Source organism: Vespa crabro, chromosome 2, assembly GCF_910589235.1.
Source record: "Vespa crabro chromosome 2, iyVesCrab1.2, whole genome shotgun sequence".
Taxonomy (NCBI): Eukaryota; Metazoa; Arthropoda; class Insecta; order Hymenoptera; family Vespidae; genus Vespa; species Vespa crabro.
The window spans coordinates 16,669,643-16,675,998 of record NC_060956.1 but is presented as its reverse complement, the minus strand read 5'-3'; the positions used below and the strand labels follow the sequence as shown (position 1 = coordinate 16,675,998).

At 30.6% G+C, this 6,356-nt stretch overlaps 1 protein-coding gene across 1 annotated transcript in view; it reads right to left on the bottom strand.

Moving 5' to 3' along the window:
- The window catches only part of LOC124422050 (tRNA dimethylallyltransferase), a 101,904-nt gene that overhangs the window by 61,523 nt on the left and 34,025 nt on the right, over window positions 1-6,356 (bottom strand). The gene's annotated exons all lie outside the window — the stretch shown is intronic.

Sequence of the window (6,356 nt, the reverse complement as noted above, 5' to 3'; positions counted from 1 at the left end):
ATTATTACATCGGAATCAGTGGGGAATGTGGTTTCTATTAGAAAATAATCGTAAAATTGGATATTACATTTGATTAAGAGACATAACGCACGAATACGTATTTGTAGAAACCAATGAAAATTATTATAAATCAATGACGGAATTCAATGGGAAATTAAAAAGGATTATGTTGTAAGAATCAGATAACATGGAAAGCGAGCGAGAATAATAAAAGATAGACTTAAGTAGCAACTATCACTAACTATAAGTTCGATGATTTATGATCTTTCAAAAGTTTTTAAAAACCCTTTTATTTCCGACTGACTTTTCTATCGAGCCACGTCGTCGCTCATTTCAAAATTAAAATCTATCTATCCGTTGAATTTATCTTCGAAAACGAAGATAACGGGATTTATTGCAAAAATCATTGAGGGTGATTTTTTTTTTTTTGTATCGATTCGATCAATCAAAACAGAAAATAAAAATGATCATTGGCTGCATTTGTTGAGCTATCGATGAAGGAGACGTCTTCTTCTCGTCTCGTTTCTTAATTTCGAACAATCATTATTAAACTGCCGAGGCCATAAACGAGGAACTATTAAAAGTCGAATCTAAATGGATATTAGCTTTACACGAAAATCTTCACTTTGAAGTTACCGCTTTTAAGACAACCGAAAAGATTATATCGACTAAATGTTGGAAATTTTCATACATCATCAATATTTCTAAACTATATTAAGAACAATAAATAGATATGAACTTTAAAGGAAATAATTAAAATGAAAGGTATGTTTCATTCGTTTACATAAATAATTTATTTAGCTTATTAAAACGACTTTATGACACGATTTTACTACAAGTATGTTGAAAGATACGTTGAGAATTTCTACTAGTCATCGTTTTTTTCGATATAAGAGAAGACATAAATTTCTTACATTTCACGAGTTTCTAAGATTTATTGAGCTATAATCATAGCGAGTATACACCATTCATTTTACTTGACTTCGTGTTCGTTTCGTTATGATTTAATAGTTATCTAAATAATGGAAACTCTATCGTCAATACCAATACCGATCAGACACTTTGTTTTTCCTCCATTATCTTACCATCTTCTATGTTATATACACTCTAAATCTAAATTTTAATCAGTATCGTGTGGCCCATAATAATATCGATTCTCTCGAATCCAAAGTTGAAACCCACCTATATTATCTTTCCAATTGTAATCTCATTATCTTGATCTAATTTCATTAAAAAATCAAAAATAACAGAATCATTGAAAATATTATTACTCGATATCAAATCAATTCATTAATAAAACATAAAAGAAATCTCACGTATATATCATTTTGCAATAGGTATATGTATATAATACCAATCCGAAAACATTGAAACAATCAACGGAAATTGCATTAAACATAGACAGAAACCTTATTTCGCTCGATCGGATAGTCTAATTGCGCTATTTTAATGTCTTAGATGTATATATGTACATACATATATTATACGTATAAGTCGACGAAATTCAAGCGATTATCAAAACACAAGGAGAGTAACGTTTCCGGAAGGACACGCCCCTGAGGCGCCAGGAAGTCGTGACACGTTACTGCTACCAATATTCGACCTCCACGTGGCTCACGTACGATACTATGAAATAGTAGTAAAACACGAAGAGGCCGTAGAGAAGAAAAGTAGGAGACGCGTTGTATACACATAATCCGAGTGAACCCCTCGTTCGTCTTCTTCTTAATCTGCTTTATCGTTTCTCGATGTTGGTTGTAGTAGTAGCAGCTTGCTCGTTACCTTTGGGGTCGAAGGCACGACAAAGCAAAACTCCAAATAAGAAGAAGCCTCTTTCTTTCTTTCTTTCTTTCTTTCTTTCTTTCTTTCTTTCTTTCTTTCTTTCTTTCTTTCTTTCTTTCTTTCGTTCGTTCTTTCTTTCCGTGTGCCTAGCGAATGGCTTCGCCGCACGAAGAAGAAAACTAACAAATATTGATATTTGCAACTATATATATATTCGAATGATATCTTCAGTCTTTTTATATTATACCTGTTTCTTTATATCTCTATATGTAAATTTAGTAAAATAATTAAACTAAACTGTCTGAGATAAAAAGCAATAAACCGTAATAGTTGGAAATTTCCTTTTCCCTCCGGGTCGACACCACCGACGCCATCGCCGCCACCATGATTTATATGACTATTAAATGAACTTCCTTAATTTTTTTAATATAATTGCTTGTTTTAATTTAATTGCTTTAAATGCTTTTTGCTGCATGCTACCGATCAATTTGATTTCTTAAATACTGAAATCACGCAATAGAAATAAGAATGACTATTATTATTAGATCTATCAAAAAGTTCTATCCGCTGAATGAGTTTCTAGCTTCAAAGGACGAGTTATTTTATAATAGAGGAATATAAAAGTTTTTATTCAAATTAAGAAAAAAAGTTGTTAATATTAAATGTATTATATATAAAATGATATTTAAAAATATAGATGGGCGCGCGCGCGCGCGCGTGTTTGTATCTGTGTGAGAGAACGAGCACTTCAATTTCATATATAAGTAAGTATTCGCGAGAAGGTCGACCTAAAAACCTAGATAGCTTAGTAGTTTAGAATAATCACTCAAGGACCTAATTTTTCTCATGAATCTTACATAATATAAAAATATATAAGATCTATCAGATTAACTTCACACGATCAATTTAAATGTGAATAATATATATATATATATATATATATATATATATATATATATATATATATTATATATATGTATATATTATATAATATAATATACAAGGGATAATGTATATAATCGCTTGTATATTCGATCGAACTTGAAAGTTATTTTGTAAAAAACCCCTATAGATATTTTTTGTCTTAAAAATCAACTAGAATCACGTGTTTTGCTGTTGATAATACGCATCTTTTAACGCATTATTTTTTATGAACTGGGCGAGGCGAGGCTAACGTTATGACCGTACATTTCCATCGTGGTGAAAGCAACTCGGTTAATGTATTTTTTCATTCTTTCTGAGTATATCGACGCCCGTTTACAGACCACGAACGAAATTGCCTTCCTTACGTACGTATGTATGTGCGTGCGTGCGTGTATGTATGTATTTAAGAATATGTGTGTGTGTGTGTGTGTGTGTGTGTGTGTGTGTGTGTGTGTGTGTGTACATTAAAAGAGGGTACCTCGCGGCAAAAGTGCTCGTGCACGAGACTCAACTTTATTCAAGAAAAACTAATATTCATATTTTAAAGTACATATTCTATTTGTATTTTATGCAGTAAAATTGTCATTTATTTTGTTGTTTACTGATAAATTTACTGTTGTTTGATACATGCACAAAGTTAGGTCTTATTCTTCAAAATGCAACTTAGAAATATTTTTGACTCGAAGGTACACGTTTATTGTTTACATGATCGGTTTAAATCTGGATATATTATATACATACATATGTACGTTTAATATATAAATGTATATTAAAATAAAACTTATAAATTAAATAAAATAATTTATTTATGTAATTTACTAATATATTATTTATATGTCTGTATATAATATATGTAACAATACCTAACAAATATATAAAAAAAGAAAAGTTGAATAAGCACAAAGTGTTAGGATCTTTGATAAAATTTTCACAATATGAATAGATAAGAAACTTTCGTTGTTTTTTCCGAGATTTTAACGAGAATGGATATTTATGCAAACCATCTACTCGTGGTAATAAATTATTATTCTTTACAAATCTAGGACGAAAAAGACGAAAAAGAGTATATTAATCGCGTGCTCACGCGAATATCACGCACGACATTGCACCATTTCGTGGTGCACCACTTCAAAAGAAACACTTCTCAACACGATTTTTTAATCTCTTCTATTACATTATAAACTATACAATCCTTTTAAGATATAATCATTCATCGTAATCTATATTTCATTTATAAAAAATTTCAAAAAATATTTTCAACATTTGAAGCAATCCATTCCAACATTTGCAAAATTGCAATATGCCGTTAAGAAAAAAAAAGATTCATATGTCAAAGAATAGAAGAATAAAAAAAAAAAAAAAAGAAAGAAAAAGAAAAGACTTTTTCCGTAAAAAGTCTTTCGAAAATCATAACGTATCATTGAACAACGATCGAAATAAAGTTAAAATTAGTAACAACGCATTAATCATAAAATATGTTAAAAGGAACGAGATCTCGATACATCTGTCGGACAAAAGTGTGTCGTGTGTATGTATGTGTGTGTGTGTGTAAAAGAAAAACGATAGAAAAAAAAAAAAAAAAAAAAAAAGAAGGAAATACTAATAAAAGGAGGAAAGGTTCGCAGCTGTCCTAGTCCTTTGGCTTTCTCGTTTACACGCAAAGATCCTTTCCCTGACCTATCCAATTTTAGTCGACTGTTGACCATCCTTTGAGTCGACCATCTTTTCTATTCTCCAACGTGAAAATAAGTTAGTTTTACATTGGTGTACGTAAATTTATATATGTAACTGTATGCCAGCTGCGAAAAGAAACCCACAAAATCTTATTGTGAAAGCGCGTGGCCCACGTCGAAATGCAACAACCGGCTTTTCGACGGCCTAATTGGTCAACGTCGAGCATCACGATGGATTCTACTTACAAACTTTCATCGATCAAATTTGAAAGAGTTCCTTTCAAGTACGAAATTAATTTCATTTGCTCTTTTGTTTATCTTTCAATTTAAAAGAATACGTATACACGCTTATGATAAAATATTTTAAATATGTTTCATTTAAATCTAAAAGATGTTTTTTTTTTTAATGAAATAGATACGAACGATCGGTCTCATTTTATTTTTCTATCATTAAATATCCTTTTTCTTTTTTTTTTTCCTTGATATTCTTCCTTGTTTTAAATATATCAATACGAAATTTTATTATATCTGCATATATAAGGTAAAAAGATACTTTAGCAAACAATTACAAGTATCGTATTTTGTGAATGTAAAATGAATATAAAAAAATAGAAATAAATAATTACGAAAGATATATGCATATTAGGTATACGCTCCCTGTTTTCCGACGGGAAAGTTTTTATTGTAATAACATGTAACATTATCGCGATATATCAATTATATCTATCTAGAGTTTATCGAATATCGAGTATGAAGCACGTAGATACAAAGAAAGCGATATTTACCGACTGCCGACAGCCTACAATTAATCCGCGCGTTCCGTATCGTATAATTCGAAACTTAGCCTGCAGATGAATCGCAAAATTGGTACGTTTCCCAAGATGAAAATAAGAGAATCGACCTCGTTTCTATCCCGTTTCGAATGTATAACGAAGGAGAAGTTCGACACTTCGACCATGGTCGTCGATCATTATCGTAAAGCACGATCGTTATCAAGAAGCATATATCTTATGCGTGATCGTGCGAGAAACTATTACACGAAAGACTTTCGCCTCTTTAACAACGTTTATATTCATTTACATTGTACATGTAAGAAGACATGTGCATATCAAAGTATGAATATCGAAAGATAGAACTATTCGTCCGTAAAAAATCTTTTAATTTGAAAGGCGCAAATAATCATTTTCGATAACTTGTCTCTGCTCGATCTACCCTGAAAATATTACTAATCTATGAACAACGAGAGATAAGAGATATTTGCTAATAATTCGTCTATAAGTTTGATCATCTAACCAGATATCTCGAGATTACTTAAAAAAAAGAAAGAAAGTTTCAATAGAAACTGCAATAGAATTTTGTGAAAAGATAAGATGAGATGTTTATATTGATTGGAAATTAACTAGCTTGATCGTACACAATTGTATAACGTGTTCTTTTATCATTATCGTCCAAAATCTATAATAGATTTGAAAATGATAAAAAAGTAAAAAAAAACTCATCGCCCGAGGTATTTAAAAAATAAATTTTCACCAAGATATCATGCCGTTAAATTAAAACAATAAACTAAATTATATAGATATGTGCTTATATGCGTTAACAAATGTATTTATGGGATAAAATTATTGAAATTTCATTTGCTGCATTTTGATATTCGAAATCGAATTACAATCTACCCGATTGAATCCAACCAATTCGAAGTCATAAATATTTAATGGTCTATAGAAACGCAACGACTTTGATATCAGTTAATATAAGCTCGGTTTAACTGGATACAAGTTTTCTTTCACAATAGTAATCGTCCGATTAATTATTCAATTGTGTGGAACAATGGCGCACGGAATTAGCCAGTTCACGGACCTTGTTTATCCATATCAAGGACAATATCCGATCTATTCCGTTAAATGCAAGAGAGTTACGTTATAAATATATAAATAGATCAATTTTTGTTTTGTTTTAAATCATCTCAAAGGCAAATCA